Consider the following 16,729-nt stretch of genomic DNA (forward strand, 5'->3'; position numbering starts at 1 on the left):
CAGAAAACGTCATCGTCACTTCGTCAAAAAAAAAAAAAAAAAAAAAAAAAAAAAAAAAAAAAAAAAAAAAAAAAAAGTGAAGTCAAATCAAACATCGGAATAGTGTTGATTTGCTTTTTTATTCAAAGGATGAAGTTCGTTCTCCAGGTCAGGCCGTCACTCAAACATTTTATTTGGAAGTTTTGAGAAGACTACACAACAGTGTTCATGAAGACAGACCCGATTTGTGGCAGGATTGGTTCTTCCACTGCGCCAATGCACCTGCACGCACACCGATCTCTGTCAGATACTATTTGGCAAAAAAAAATTCGCATGGTTCCGCTGCCCCATGAATTTTACTCGCCTGACCTAACTCCGTGCGACTTTTTCGATGCATGAAAATAGGCGTGGAAGGACACCGATTTGACAACATTGTAAACAATTTGAAAATATATAGCTTTTAAAATGTAATTTTTTTGTACCACCTCGTATATGCACGTACGCATGATACATTAGGTTAGAAAGCAACAAACACTTCACTAGTGGCTGCACACGGATACTGCAAAGGGTCACAGTAACCCATTTTGCTTATCCTTTCAATTGTTTAAACGTTGCTTCGCAGGACAAAGCCCGTGTCAAGTTTTGTAAGGAAGGTTGTCTATCGCAATCGGCAACTACGAACAATTCTCTAATATCTGGTACTGTCTTATTCCTAGGCTGAGGTTGTCTACTATTCCTGAAAGATGTACGTCGCTGAAGCGCCTAGTATGACGAGTAAACCAATGTACGAAGTGCAGGGCAGACCTCTTTATAAATGTAGCAGTCTGTCATCACAACTGTATGCTAACAAGTATGTCTTAAAGGTTTGTAAGCGCAAAATATTCAGAGTTGCGATATTCGTCATAGGCGTTACAAGCGACGCAGTGCAGTTTGTACAAACTGCCACTCTGACAACAGTGCAGAAGTGGGCAAATTTACTGGTGAAATGGGACTGGAGCTAGCGTATGTCTGCCCCTGCATACCGTAACTTTCTTGCTCTCACTTGCGGACGTTTGTCAAAGAAGACTGTGGAAATCACATTTGAGAGGCGAAGCAAATTTCCTTAAATTGTGAGCTATATACTGCTCAACTAAGCGCTTGTTTAAACTCACCGCTCAATTACTCATGATCCAGGAGTATACTTTTACCGCTTAAATTGTGCCCTCTTAGCTTCCGGCAACGTGAGAAAATTGTGAATATTTTATGCAAAGGGAGAACGTGGGGTATAGAATAGCTACTTAAGAATTACGTGAAGAACTCTGGACCCTTTCAGCCACGCGAAATTTTAAACGCTGACCACTTTTAATTACCTAAACTCAATTTTCTCTATAGTTTCGTAACACTGACTGCGTCTGTTTAATTGACTAAATGTGCTTGTGTAACTGAAAACTATCTACGTCACCTACGTTCGGATTCCTGCTGTTAAGTAATACCGTAAGATGCAGTATTACTTCTTATAACAGCTGGTCGACGAATTTGCTAATTCTTCACAGAAATATTCATCGCAAGTCTATTATTTGAGACAGCCCCTCCCTCTCCGGGGGAGGGCAGAGCTCGGATTGGTGCCATTTTACAGTCAAGATTGCTGGAAGAAAATGCATACTATGTTCCACTATTAAGAGCACTGCTTACATTGGGTATGTTAAATCGAGTACGCCCAATGCATTCAGAGGACGGAGGCAGCGACGTCGATTATTACATCACAGTGCTCTGATGACATCAGTATCTTCATGGCGGCCCTATTCGGAGGAACATGGGAACACTAGCCACCATCTTTAAACCAATTACGCATATACACAGACGTTTACGTAAAATGCAAAAACACAATACGTTTTGGCAGATCAGAACTGTGTACCCGCCTGGCAGCAACTCGGGATATTACAGCTTTACTTCCGCCAATACCTCATCTCCTACCTTCCGAACATAGCAGAAGTTCTCCTAAGAAACTTGAGTCACAGCACTATTGGAAGAAAGGATAACGCGGGTACCTGGTTTAGCCAGTCAGGCGTGGAATTTCACTCTCCAACGGAGTGGACAATGCGGCAAGGTCCCAAGTTAAAGTATCAGTCAGGCACACTGGTTTCATGTGCCAAGTTCCGTATCAGCGGACGCTCCGATGTAGAGGGAAAAATTCCTTCTGGTTTAAGTTTTTTGTCTTTCAGAAGTAAATGAACGCAGCCATTAACGCCTTAGCAGGAAAGTAAGTTATCACAGTTTGACTTTATTAAAAAGCTGATTTTTTTTTTTTGATAACGAGCGGTCGCTGGGGAAGAACAGCTTAGTGAGTGTCAGACTCCAACGTTTATTACATTTCAGATCTGAAGTTTCTCTACTGTTAAAAACGCTGCTGACTGCTGTGGCTCCCAAGGGAAACTCAGCCTTCTTATCAGCTAACGGGGTGTCAGTTGATGGCTGGAGTCATCAAATTAGAATTTCAACTGTTACATGGATCTTAATGACTACAGCAAAGTTCAAGAAGTGAATTTCTTGTGGAATTGCACCAATAACAATAAGTACTTTGTTTTGAGTGCTGCTTAGGTTACCAAATGAGTTCAAGTATTAACAACAGAGTGCTAACGTTCACTTTTCAGTCGCTCTGTTATCTACCGTATTCGTCAAATATGACAATTTCCTGTGATGAAGTTCCCTTGCTTCGTGAGTATGATTACTGCATAATGTATCTGTAAACTAGGAGCTCCACAGTTTTACCTGCAGTCGCTGAATGTTCCGAAACATGTTCTACACGCTAAATATTGGAAGAAAGTAAAAGAAAGCTCTAGACTAAAGCAGTTAAAAGGAATGAAACTTAAAGGCTTATTCATAGGAACCTCAAACGTATGCCTCAGCTTGCACACGTACTTTTGTAGGGTTGCGGCTAAATTTACCTGGAAAACAAAATCGCCTAACATTCTCGCGTGTAACGTATGCTGTAAAGTTTGTCAATTATTTTTCAGTTTACACGCTGAAGTGTGATTCAACACTAGACAATACGCATGGGCTAACAGGGTTAGCAACAGAACCACTTACATGCTTGGTATCGCTGTTGTTCAAGAGAGCAAGACGCGGGCAGGCGGATTTCCGGTTTGTGCGGCTCGTGAATAGCGTTGAAGAGAAGTTACAGAGCGCAGCGGGGTTGTCGTCCTGTTACGGTCCACGGAGAGGCTACTGCGAGGTTCCTTCAAGACCAGCGGGATGGAGCACGAGCCATGCACGGAGTTTTGTTCAGGACATTTAATGCGGAACAAAATTTATCATCAAAGCTGCTCAGACAATTAAAAACTGTATTATACACTCATTAGGCAGTATGTATAATTAAACATTCTACGGAACAGAAGTTCTCAACGCGGTCTTCAGGTAAGCGTACTGTTTTAATTATCGGCATGCCATCAACAGTATGTTTTTACAGTAGTTAAAATGAGCTACTGTAACTTCCAAACATCGCATAGAGAGTGAAGAACTACTTTCCCAAGTTCAATTACTGCTAAATTAGTAACCTAACTTTATCGCAACAGTTACGTTTGAGGTTTACATTAAGTCAAGAAGTTTACAGTATCACTTGTTGCACAACTTATGACAATTCTTTTGCTCTAAATGCTTTGTGTAGATAACGTAGTTACTGCCTTTTGTTTTGATCACAGCCTACGTTGTCTAACTGACTGTTCACGATGGAGAAATACAGGGTAAATATTTTTACCTTCAATTCTCGTTCTCAAGGATGCTAAACAATTTTGTTTGATAACATCTTCATGTGACGTTAAGTATCATTGCTCTTGTCAAACTTCGTACACCTGTAATTTAAAGAGATCCCTTCAGTTTTACTAATTATAGATTGAATTAATTTTCACATCTCGCCTTCCACAACAATACCTTTCTTTTTCAACGATAAGCAACGAAGTATTACTGGCGGTTTCGAAATACAGAAAGCAAAATGAAATTTCATGTAAATCTTGTGATTATTACTCTAGGCAAACGATTTATACAGAAATAGTGATCATATTGTCATCCGCACAAGCCGAAAGTGTTCAGTTGGTGGTTTGAAATGCGATTATGCATTACTACTGTTACGGATATTACTCTTAGTCTACTCTAAAATTTACCTCCTAACACACACACACACACACACACACACACACACTACCGAAGTTAAAAAGCAAATATGAGATACAAAGAATAAATTGTATAATGTGGCCATTATACTGAAACAGTACTGAAATATTAACAGTATAGCTGAAAATTCAATTTTGGAAACTGAATAAAGTGGTGTCTTCCTTTTTTATGAATATATAGGGTGTCCCTGGAGGTATCGTCAGTACTCAGGATATGATAAGAACTATCATTCTAAGGAAACGTACAAAACATGGGCTCTAAAATGTACCATATACCTTACGAGCTATGAGCACTGTTTGCTTCAAATTATCGTTCCCTAAATTTTGACAATTCCTCCTGGCACACCCTGTATTGACGAAACATAGAAAGCGTGGTTTGTATCTTTAGTTATCAGGTTTAACTTCATTTAGCTAAATGTTTTGAACAAGCACTCATGTGCAACCGACTTTAACAACAAGGATTCCACTTATCTATGCAAGTTAGAGACACGAAAATTTAGATGAAGCACTGGAAATTCATACTAAAATTATTAGAACGGATCTGTCACTAATGTTCCCTTTGGCACACCTTTATAGGTAATTGTGACTACTTAATATCCAGGCTGCATCAATCAGAAGACACACAGACACACTATATAGCGGCACTGTGAAACTAGTAACATGACTGGCACCACTGCCGTAGGTAGCATCTGCCAGTTCGGTCAGAAAATTTCTGATTCTGCAGTTCCTGTTCACTCCTTTTCTATGTGGCATCTGTAAGATCCACCACCACCACCACCACCACCACCACCACCACCACCACTGATAATTCAGAAATGTGTGTTTTAATACCCGAATATAATTTTCTCTAAACCCACGATGATCCTGGCCAGATAACTTAGTCTGTCCATCATTTGCCCACGAAAGGCAAGGTTCTTGGTTCGACTCCCGCTCCGTCATGCAGCGCACACTCCGTTGCAGAGTGGAACTTCATTCTTCGAACACAAAGGTGATTAGAAGGAAATTACAGCATAAAAGTAAAGTATTAAATGCGAGACAGTTTCTCGAAAACAAGCAAGAGATTGTCACCATGTTCAATCCATTTGCCTATAAATGAACCATCGTAGCGCTGAAGTATTAAGCACATTGCGTAATACATAACCTGTTGCGATGTCTGATAATAAAGACTTTTGTCGTGGAGCGTAAGATGGTAACAACGAGGAAAGTTCTTGCGTGCAGTTGAGCATTAACATGTACGGAATGAACAACATTTTAATACAGGTTTGCTTAAGTACAATAACAATCGAAGTTTTCGATATACCTTTGAAGATATATGAATATTTGCGTATTTACGACCGTTTAAGCACCTGAAGCCTAAAATAGAAAGGTTTCGACTTCCAATATAGGTAATCTACTAGTTGTTGCATTACACCATCAGGAAGAGATTTGTAATATAGCATATAAATGAGTGAACTATTTACATTAACCTTAATTTTCTGTAAGAGTGATAAGGTTTTGATTTATGGCGCAAAATCCTGACAGCAGAAGTCGATTTAACTCAAAATTCGACAACATTACCAAAATGGGTACACCAGGAAGAACTGGACACATTTTTCTGGAATACGCTTTGTTCGGTTAAAATCATTCATGTTTTTGCTTTATCGAAATTCATAGTCTTGTAGTGGTACTACGGCATGATCTATATTAATACGACACGGTCGAGTAGGTTATCGCAAAGCACAATTAGACGATCTCAGGCGATGGCACGCACTGCTAAAACCGCACTACCTCTGACACGATTGCTGCTGCGCACGCACCGCACGAAGCCCGCACGCGCTGCTGTTGCTGCACACGTCCCACAGATGGCACCGCTACCTCTGGAGCGTTGTTCCGATTAACTCTATAAGGCTGCGACACCGCACAACAATGGATCCCAGTTGTGGGCCGCAGACTGATAACCACCCTTCTTACGTGTCTGGCTTCCAATGCCTGAGCAACCAGCAGCCTTGTGACAAACACTCTTCGTAAGCAACTGGACACAACGTGAAGCCAGATATGAACGTCGGATTTTCTCACTCAGTTTTTCCGATTAATTGTGTGAGAGCTGCTGGCCGAGGCACTCAGGCCAGAAAAACTGTACAGGCACTTTCGGCAGAGCTGACACCCAAATCTCCTGATGTGCGTGCGTGCGTTTTGAACTCGCGCGAGTGAGATTGTAGAACGTTCGGTCTTCGTACCATAGGTCCTGTGTTAAAATCCCACTGACGACAATTTCTTGTAAGTGGACTTTTCGGAGCTTGTAGCAGTGTTTTTTGGCAGTCTGCTTACGCTTCATTAGGTGGACGTTATATACTTGTTGATATTTTGTTTATCATTTATTATCAATACTATTACTTCCCTTGAGGGGTTACTGGTTCCCCATCGGGCGCCTTCCCAGCTGGTGGATAGGGAAACTCATCAGATATGGTGGCTACCGGGGAAATAAAATACCCAGGTCAGACCAAAACCAGCAGCTCCTGCCTTGCACAGAAAGGCATCTCAGGTGAGAACCCCGACAGAAAACTCCCGTGAGCTCACTGCAGTCAAAGGAGCAGCCCTCCATCGAGCTATAGTGTATGGTTCGTGAATCTGAAACCAGAACATCACGAACTGCAACAGAGAAAACCAACAATCGGACGGGCTAAAGATGGCAACCACGGCAATGATGTGACAAGGATAGGGTTCTGAAATGTGAGAACAATGTGGCATCATGTAAACAAGCGGTAGTACAAGAAATGGAACGATACAAATAAGAAATTTTAGGATTAAGTGAACCAAAAGAAGCAAATAGTACGTGGATTTAGAGAAAGAAGAATAAAGGACATATCCTCCTCTATTCTGGAGGTAAGAATGATACCCTCGATGAAGGAGTTGCATTAATACTAGACCGGACATCAAATCAGTCTTTGATAGGGTAGCACCCAATTACAGAGAGAATCCCAGTCGCTCGCTTTGCAACAAGGGTAAGACCAGTGGCCATTGTACAATGTTACACAGCAACGCAAGTGTCCGAGGCTGAAGAGAAAGACAGGCTTTATAGCTAACTCCAAGAAAAACTGCAAAAGTGTCTCAAACTAGGTATCCTCCTTGCCGATGGATGACTAATGCAAAAATTGGGAAGCACAACCATGGGATTGAGCAGATTATCGGGCAACATGAGTTGGTCACCCGAAATGACAATAAAAAACGTGTCAGAATTGTGCGGTATGTTTAACCTGGTTATTAGAACTTCCAGTCACCCCCCCCCCCCTCCCAACAAACGGGGTCACAAAGCGACGTGGATTTCACCAGACGGCAAAACAGAACCAGACAAACCACTTTGCAATTAGCAGGACCGGGCGAAAATCACTCTGATGAGGGAAATAAAAGAGGAGCAAATGTCGGCCGCACCCACCACCTTATGCTAGCAACAGTTCGTCTAAAAATGGCTGCACACAGACATTGCAGGCAGAAAAGGATTAAGTTTAATTTTCGAAAGTTCTCGATCCAACAAAAACGTTTTGCAGTGCTTAGCAGAGGAATCGAAAAGAATGACAATGAGGATCGACGTGATGCAGTGAAAATGACCTATGCACAGACTGCTGAAGAAATTCTTGAAACAAAGGCCCATGGCAGACAAGAATGAATCTCTGACCATACTTGGGATGCAATACAGCAGAGAACGAAGGCAAAACTCGGCTATACTGCGCGCACACAAGGGAAGTAAAAGAAGAAAGCCAACAAGAGCTCTGCATATTGAATAGGATGGTGAAGAGTTTCAGAAAGGATAAGAGAAATTTCTTCAGTGATCTCGCAGCCAATGCGGAGGCAGCACCCAACAGAAGCGATAACAAGACTGTCAAATTTGAGGGTGATATGCCAATCAAGGACAAGCAAGGAAAACTACTCACAAATCGAGATGAACAAGTGCAGAGGTATAAACAACATTTTTAGAACGTTCTAAACCGTGAAACTACATGTGACAATGTAAGAACTCAATGTGGATGGGGAAGGACTTCCGCGACATACGTCAATCAACGTACAATCGCCATCCAAAGAAGAAATCGCTAAAGCAGTTCAAGATATAAGACATGGGAAAGCTCTGGGCCTGGACAACTTCAGTCCAGAGTTACTTTAAGTAGATCCCCTAAAAAGAAAATTTACATCCAGTTTTGAAAACCATACGGATGAATGAAAAAATACGTAACGATTGGAACAGATCGTTTGTTCATCAAGCTCCCAAATAAAGTCCTATCGTTTTGTGATAATTGGAGAGCCATCAGCCTGCTGTAAATTCCAATCAAGATCCTCTCGCGAATAATTCTAATTATGATAAAAGCATATGTAGACAAGAAAACAAAAGAACAAGCAGGATTCAGGTAAGGTCACTCTTGCATTGACCAGATTAACACCTTGAGAATAGCAGCTGAAAATTCGTATAAATACGGAGCTCACGGCACACTTCTGGAATTCCCCCCCCCCCCCCCAAAAAAAAAGGTCTCGTCAAGGGCATATATTATAACTACACGTGCTAGGTTCAACATCTAGGTCTGCTGTCAGATCCAAGAGTACTAAAGCTTGTAATGGCGCAAACAATGGATAAAGTGAGAGTAATAAAATGGAGCAATGGAACACATCTGGAAGACCTAGATTATGCAGATGACCTTTGCTTTCCATCTCTGACATCATGAAAGAGAAAGAAGATATGAAAATCTACAGCTAAGAAAGTCGGTTTGAAAATTATGCCCAAAAAACAAGAGACAGGGCAAATGACAACTCCGCAGAGTTTAAGCTTGGGAGTCAAAGTGGTAAGTTTTGCTATCTTGAAGGCACGATTACACAATATGGTAGAGCAACAGAGGTCATTAACAGCTGCATCAACAAAGCCAAAGGCGCTTTTAAACTCTCCGCTGTATCTGGAGATTGAAGGAAATAACACTGAGGACCAAAATGCGGATATTTGAAAGTAATTTAAAGTCTGTGCTTCTATATGGATGTGAAACATGGAAACTAAGTACCTAATCCATAGGCTGCAGACATTCAACAACAGACATCCGAGAACAACCTGGGGATAAAGTAGCCAAATGTCATCTCTAATGACACACTCTAGGAAAGATCCATCCAGAAGCCAATTGAGCTGCAAATAAGGAACAGTAGTGGAGATGGTTAGGACACACTTAGGAGGCCAAATGAACCTATTGCGAAGAATGCACTCTACTGGATACCGCAGGGACGACGGAGACGAGGCATGCCCAAAATGCCGTGGAGACCATCACTTTAAGCAGAAGGTCAACAGCAATGAATAGGATGAGAAGTGAGAATACTTGCGGAAGACAGAACAAGATGGTGGTATTTTTCGCAGCCATATGCTCCACATAAGGAGTTTATAATGAAATAAAAACTACTTCCGCACGTATGACGCCATTTCTTTATTTTTCTGCTATGCTTGTATATTCTGTGAAACTACAAATGTACTGTACAGGTTCACTACTTTCAAAGAAACGAACCAAAAGCATACTGCCAAAATAACATTGCTGTTAACTCCGGACAGTCCTTTTACATGGCAAAGACGCATAATACATTTTAAAAAAATTGTAATTTGGGTTTGAAACCGGGACGCTTGGCACGAGGGTGGACCGCTCTGGGGATTTCCCCACGGAAGCAACGTGTGTCGCTCACAGCTATGCTTTTCATGTGTTCCGTAGTTCTAGTGTTAAAGTTAACGCTCGTTCTGCTGAACAACATACAGTACGACCTAAATCGTAGTAGTAGCTGATACTTTATCGCCATACAACGTTTGATACCGATCTGAGTGTCCGACATTTGGAAGTTTGGGTGTGAGCGTACTCATAATGGTGAGCAGCCATACTGTGTCCCAGATTCGTGCTGTATTTCATAGTTTGTGCACTACCACATCTTTGTTATCTTTGTTACACATTTTGTCATACTCTAGCACACAATATTAAAGTGCCCACGACACTTTAGTTCTGGAGTTAATGTTACGCAGCAAATAACATAAAAACGTCACAGGCATGTTCTGAAGAATTAAACGAAAATTAAGAAAGTCCCTGAGGAGATTCGATCCCATGTTAACAAGGAGATAGACTAGAACGCTAACTACTACGCACCGTCAACGCTGCAACAAGCTTTCCTATGAACGTGTACCGGCATTGCGGGAGAGTGTAGACGACTGTCGCGGGAGATACGCGATGTGTCGGGGGAAAAAAAAGGAGCTCTGAGAAAAGCTGCCAGGAGGTGACTCAAGACGTAGTTGTGCATCTAATTGGTCCAGGAGGAAAGCCTGCGTTATGGAATGTATAGTTACAGGACTAGAGGAATTTCAGTAGTATGTCAGCTGAAATGGCTACTGACAACTCCATGGAAGAAATTTACCACAATTCAAGAAATCATAGTAGTTTTGTAAGAGATTAACTGGCAGAGTAACAAGTGCAGTTATGTACGAAAACAATCGTCGTCTAACTCTGAGAACTGCCATTTAACTTCAAGTAGCGTAACACAGCTGTATCTATAATTTTATATGCAAACATATTTACTGGTTTTATTAATATATTGGGTGTTTAACAGGCCTTCAGAGATTTACTAGTGGTTCCTGAAGTTAATATAAGTAAAAACGTTAAATATGTACGTCGGGAAATGCTTCATTTATCAGGCACAAGGCCTGTTCGGTTTTTGAAAGTCTTTGCATATCAAGATGAGATTAGAGTAATGTTTCATCGTAATTTTTGTGGTTCTTGAAATTTTCCAGACCTTAAGAACATCGTAAAGTTTATATTCTCGTGGATAGAAGTCAGGTACTGCAGAAAGCGTGACAGTTTTCCTTTACCATGGGGCCACACTATGGAAGTATTGTCCACAAATAGACTGCCGAGCCAATTTACGATGGTACAGGAGAAGAGCGGCTGTCTGCCATTTCTGGACGTTTTGGTCATTCGGCAAGTGGATCGATCACTGGGGCATTCCGTTTAACTCAAGCCCACACACGTAGAACTGTATCTGCAGGCGTCTAGCCTCCACCACCCATCACAAACTGTTGGCATCCTTCGAACGTTTGTGTACTGGGCACATATTGTGGCCGGTGGAGAGAGCCTTGCAAAGACGCTGGGACACCTACCAGCAGTGTTCAAAAATACAGATCTTATCCCCATCTGACCGGCACATCTCTCAGGAAGAAGAAAGTTTACCACCCATGAGATAAAGAGAAGGCCTGGTTCAAGTCCAGCGTGTCTGTTCTGTACGTCAGCGATCTTTCGCCGAAAGGAGGACACATCAAATCAAAGTACGCTTCCGCACATCTAGCAAGGCGTCTGCTCTTCTCCATTCGAAAACGGAATGTCTGGGATTGCAAAAAACCTTGCCAGAGTAGCGAAACTTACATTGGTTAAGCAACGTGGACAGTGTGTGAAACATGCTTTGAACATGGTCGCCACATTCGCTTTTCGCAGCCCAGTAAGTCAGCCACAGCCGAGAACTATCTCCACAGGACATCCCACGAATTATTCTTCCAGGGAAATCATTGCTTGACGATATCCTTCTGGGATTTAATTATTAAGGTATCCATGGAAATACGTGTAGCGTAAAATCTTTTCAATCTTTATGGCGGTTTTCAACTGGGTAAGGCATAAGAGCCTGTGATTTCTTTATCTTGTTCGAAAAAAGTTATGACGAGTTACACATCTAGCTACAATTTTATTAATTCTGACCTCTGAATTTTAATTCTGCTGAATGCGCATTTGGACAGAGGCGCATGTAAGTCACTCATGTAAACGGTTAGCTTGGCGCATATGCGTGTGTGCGCGCGCGCCCCAATGTCTAGTATAAAGCGATGTGAAGTTGCACTTTCCAGTGCAAAACACTCCTCTGAAGATGGTTCAATAGTTGTCAGCCGAAATATCGAGGCAAGATACATTATCAGGCTGCAGTTCCGAAACTTCATAGAATCTTGTTACTTTACCAAATACTGAAGAGAATAAACGTAGATGTTAGAAATAGTGTCACATGCAGTCTGTCTTCAAAAGTAATGGATTTTCGCTTAACAGTATCTAGATTGGTAATTTTGGATCTAACTGCCTTCCATCTCCATCGTTGTCATACTCGTCACATTTCGATATTGTTACGTATTTTCAATCACATGCTATACAATGAGATTCTCGGATGCTCCAAATTCATCCCGCAGCCTAATGCACTCTCTTGTCCAACGCGAACACGGTGGCGTTTATTTAATTAACGGTGCAGCTACAGCCCGACGCTGACTGATCTCTCAGCTCTCACAGGACACTCACCCAGCTATGTATAAACTCTTCTTAAATCTGCTCTCTGAGGACACTCAGAATGTATCCGCAGAGCACTATCTGGCAGTAACTATCACCGAAAATTCGCTCCTAGCGTAAACAATTTTGCGAGTGCTACCCGTGAGTAACGAACTGTCAGAACTCTCACGTGTATCCCAATCCTAACATACTAAGATCATAGGCTGTTACAAGCAACGACATTCTCTAACTGCTCTCCATACCTTATAGACATGTGGGATACACAAATCACGGTTAACACAATATTACTGGTCTTTTATGTTCGACAGTTTCTGGGATGAATTTTGAGCTATTTGTCTATTAATTTTTACAATCATTAAAAAGGTATGTATTTTTAAAAAAGAGGGATCTTCTTCCAATACTGAACAGCAGTCATTAAGTTATTCTGGAAGCTAGATTAACAGTGTGTTTATCGGTTTGACGAAATGAGAACGCACAACTCACTTCCGTCAGCGACCATTTTTAGTTGCACTTTATGGCGGGTCGTGGCCCATCGAACATAGGCCGGTTTGAGGTGGAACCTTACGTTATGCAGTGGTTTTGACTTTGTACATATGTACTGTTTGTGTTTTCCTTTTTTCCGTTTACAAATGTATACCTATGGTGTTCTTTTAATCATTGGCAAAGGTCTTCTTAGGCACTTGTGGGTTTTATTGTTCTGAAGAAGGTGTAGTTATCTATCCCGAAACCTAGGTCAACACTAGGTGCTTTTTTCGCAATCGAGGCGCGTTTCTAGTTTAATACATTTGGCAGGGTCCTGTAAGTGGATGTAACTGCCATTACTGGTGTGACTAAAGTACCACTACTAAAAGAGGCAGTTGAGGAGTTACAGAGCTGTGCGTCGTTACGTCGTGACATCAACGTATGTTGCACGTTTATATCTTCAAAGAGGTCAATACTATGTCAATATCGTTCAAAACTTCATATTCCATAAGAGCTCAATAGGGCAATGCTGTATTTGCATTCATGTCGGTCTGTGCGCATCCCCACTTAGGAATGTGCCAGCTTTTGAAAGAAGGTAAACGTTTGTAGTCTAATCTACGCTAACCAATTTCACTAGATCGTGCACAAGCTCCAACAAGGCACTGACGAGTGCAAGGAAACATTTTATCCGTTACAAAGGAACCACTCGACAATGTTGTTCCAATTTTAAATAAACTTTATAGTTCTGTAAAACGCCCTTCTGATAGTGCGTTTCTCCCTGTAAACGCGACGAGTTGTCATTGTTAAAACAATGTGCGACTGGTAGCAAAATTAATCAATACAATTTATGTCCAGTTTTTCTTTTCACCGAACCGTGTTACGATAAGCCAGAGGAGACGATCTGGGACACTGCGCACGCTTCTGGTGGCGCTGCCGGCACAGCAAGGCCAGGAAGGGCCAACAGATGGCGGCTGGGTGCAGCCTGGAGGCGAACAGCACCCCGTGAGGGTAGCGGCGAGCCGCCGGCACCTGAGAAGAATCTGGCAACTGCGCTGCACCACTATTGACGTTTCTGTGTCTGAACATCTCCCCCGCCACGCCGCTGGCCACGCAGCCCGCTGCCTGCCTGCGTGCCCCGCTTACCCGACAACGATCCCGCTGCCGGCGCAGCTTTATCGCTTAATACGATACACCGTTCCGTATCGGCACCGCGGCCTGATCCTACGATTACCGACCAGTCAGTCATCGGCGACAACGAATTGCGTACATCGGAGACTTATAGCTAAGAATATCCGTCGACTAACCTTGCCAGTAATTTACGCGCACGAACCCAACTCTGCCACCATTTTTTACAATTTTTCAAATTTTATTACGTTGTGCGGTGGCACGAGTTCTAGCACTTATGTAACAATATTTACAAGCTCCTTTTAGGACGTATGCTTTGCAACACGCACTAAAATCCTTATTAAGTAGCTTTTACAGTCTTTCACAGTCTCGTTTGTCGATTAACATTGATTTTATTATGAGTATCGTTAGAAACGGGGAACGCGGCAGCGACCGTGTAAAGCAAAAAACTTTCTTTTCCCCGATACGAAAGTGGCTTTAATTATTCCTTATACGGTACTCACTGATATCCCGTGTTTCCACAAATAGCAGAAGACATCGTCGCCGATTGCTAGAAAAATTTTGAATAATACGCTGGGTTTCCGTTGTACTGGCGAGAAGGTACACTACCTTTACGCGAATCAAATGAACCGGTGAGCACAGGGATTGCAGAAATACGTTGATCTGAATCTAATTTCGCAGACTGTAAATCTGTTTCATGTTTTCAGGTGATGTTACACTATAATAGAACGAAAGATCATTTATTAAACACTATAATTGTTATCTAGGAAGGAAACAAAATAGGTGGAGCAAAGACATCCGTATGTTATAGCTTTCCTGAATATCTGTACTACTGTAAATTATTTCGATGTTCCTGTGACTATCGTCAAAAACTTCCGTCCCAGTTGCAGGGAAACTGAAGACGCTACCACTTATGACCACTCGCCGCGAATCACAACCTTACAACGTATTGCGCCACAGCACGGGCGACACCCATTAGGCTCTGCATCCGTGCACACTACCGTAGTTGCTAGCCGTTATACTGCAGTTCATTTCGAGTACGCATTAACATATCTAATTTTCAACATAGCGCCACCAATTATTTTCACAACTGAACTTCGTCTGATACCTACATAAAATGACAGCCTGTAAGTTAGGTTGTCCACCACAACAGATTGTTGACAGTTGTCTTACGCACAGAGAAGGAACGTCGCGCAAAGAGCCTCTAACAAGAAATCTTCGCTTCAACCATCTGAATGGAGGTAGTATGACATTTCTGTGGCAAGATTTACAACTAAAAAATTATTGCTACTGTATTACTTGGCGCTGATTTTTACCAGAATCTCAATTCTTTTAGACTAGCCTGTTTTATTACGGCTGTACCTAAATCTGCACACGCGATTGCATGTGTAGTACGTATGAAAAACGAAATTAAAAGTACATGTAATGCCATAGTTGCTTGAAACTGATCAGCTATACGACGATTGTTTAAGAGGCGACGAAGCAAGTCTGTCACCGTAGACAATTGTCACACAGTTAACTCTCGGCTCAAATGCTTACAATGACAGCAAAGATGGATATGTGCAATAACCCTCACGTGATGTTTGTTACAGTACAAAATCACTATGATTAATCAGTGTTCGTTGTTTATGCAGGTAGGTGGTGGCCGTTGAATAAAAGTAAGGTAAAATAGGATCTCCGAGCAGTTATCGAGTTAGGTTTTCTATTTTACACCCCAAAAACATGAATACACTTTATGTATCTGATCTGTATTTGTCATAGCCATTTACGTTTGTGCAATGTCTATTTCCAGTATTTAAGGCATTAAAGCATTTCACTACACATACTCTTTGCTGGTCCTTTCTGATAAGATGACTACTGGAGAGCTAGTAGTTACCTCAATGTGACAGTAAGTGGTATATTTACAGAAGACTACCACATGAAAGCAGTGTCACACAATTTGTTTTCTCTCCGAGTGGAAAAACACTGGTTTGTTACAGACAGCGGTGAAAAGGTTATTTACGTGAGGCTACCCGAACTATTACAGCGATAAACAGACGAGTTCAGAAACTACACTGCACAGTTCTACTGTCAGAATAATTATAGTATCTGCTTCATTTCCCCCCCCCCCCCCCCCCCACACACACACACACACACACACACACACACACACACACACACACAAGCGCGCGCGCGAAGAGTTAGGTATAAGCAATAACGGTAAATTTCATCCATTGCGAACATTTTCGGCCTTAGACCGAAAGCCTGCTGTAACTAAAAATCCATTTTTGGATGCTGCACCACTCACGGCTTTAGGCTTCAAGAAAAATGAACCAAACAGCTGACTGTGTTCAGGACGCACGGCGCCTATTTTTGCTGGCACGAGTCCCGCTGAGAACGAGATCAATACACACGCGCTGTAGCCCCACGTTACTCACTTGCGCCCGGGCAGGCACGCCTCCTCCCAACAAATGCGTTGCGTCGGCAAGCAATGCTTTTAACGTTCTATCATGGCAGCTACTTCATTATTAGGCAGTAAGCAGACGACAGATACCCTTTCGTCGATAACAAATTAATCTCTCAATATTACGTTTGGCGTTAACACATCTCTAGATATCTACGACCAATGTTTTTGGTGAGTTCATTTCAGCACTTGCACTGAGCAACTTTAACGTGCGCTGTGACGTCTGATTTCGTACGTAACAGCTTACGGTATGGTAAACAGTTCACTCCCAACAAGCAAATTTGTTAATC

At 42.0% G+C, this 16,729-nt stretch overlaps 1 protein-coding gene across 8 annotated transcripts in view; it reads right to left on the reverse strand.

Annotated features, from left to right (window-relative positions):
• The window catches only part of LOC126334946 (RNA-binding protein Musashi homolog 2), a 363,984-nt gene that overhangs the window by 66,469 nt on the left and 280,786 nt on the right, over nt 1-16,729 (reverse strand). The gene's annotated exons all lie outside the window — the stretch shown is intronic.

This window comes from Schistocerca gregaria, chromosome 1 (assembly GCF_023897955.1).
Source record: "Schistocerca gregaria isolate iqSchGreg1 chromosome 1, iqSchGreg1.2, whole genome shotgun sequence".
In the NCBI taxonomy this organism is placed as follows: domain Eukaryota; kingdom Metazoa; phylum Arthropoda; class Insecta; order Orthoptera; family Acrididae; genus Schistocerca; species Schistocerca gregaria.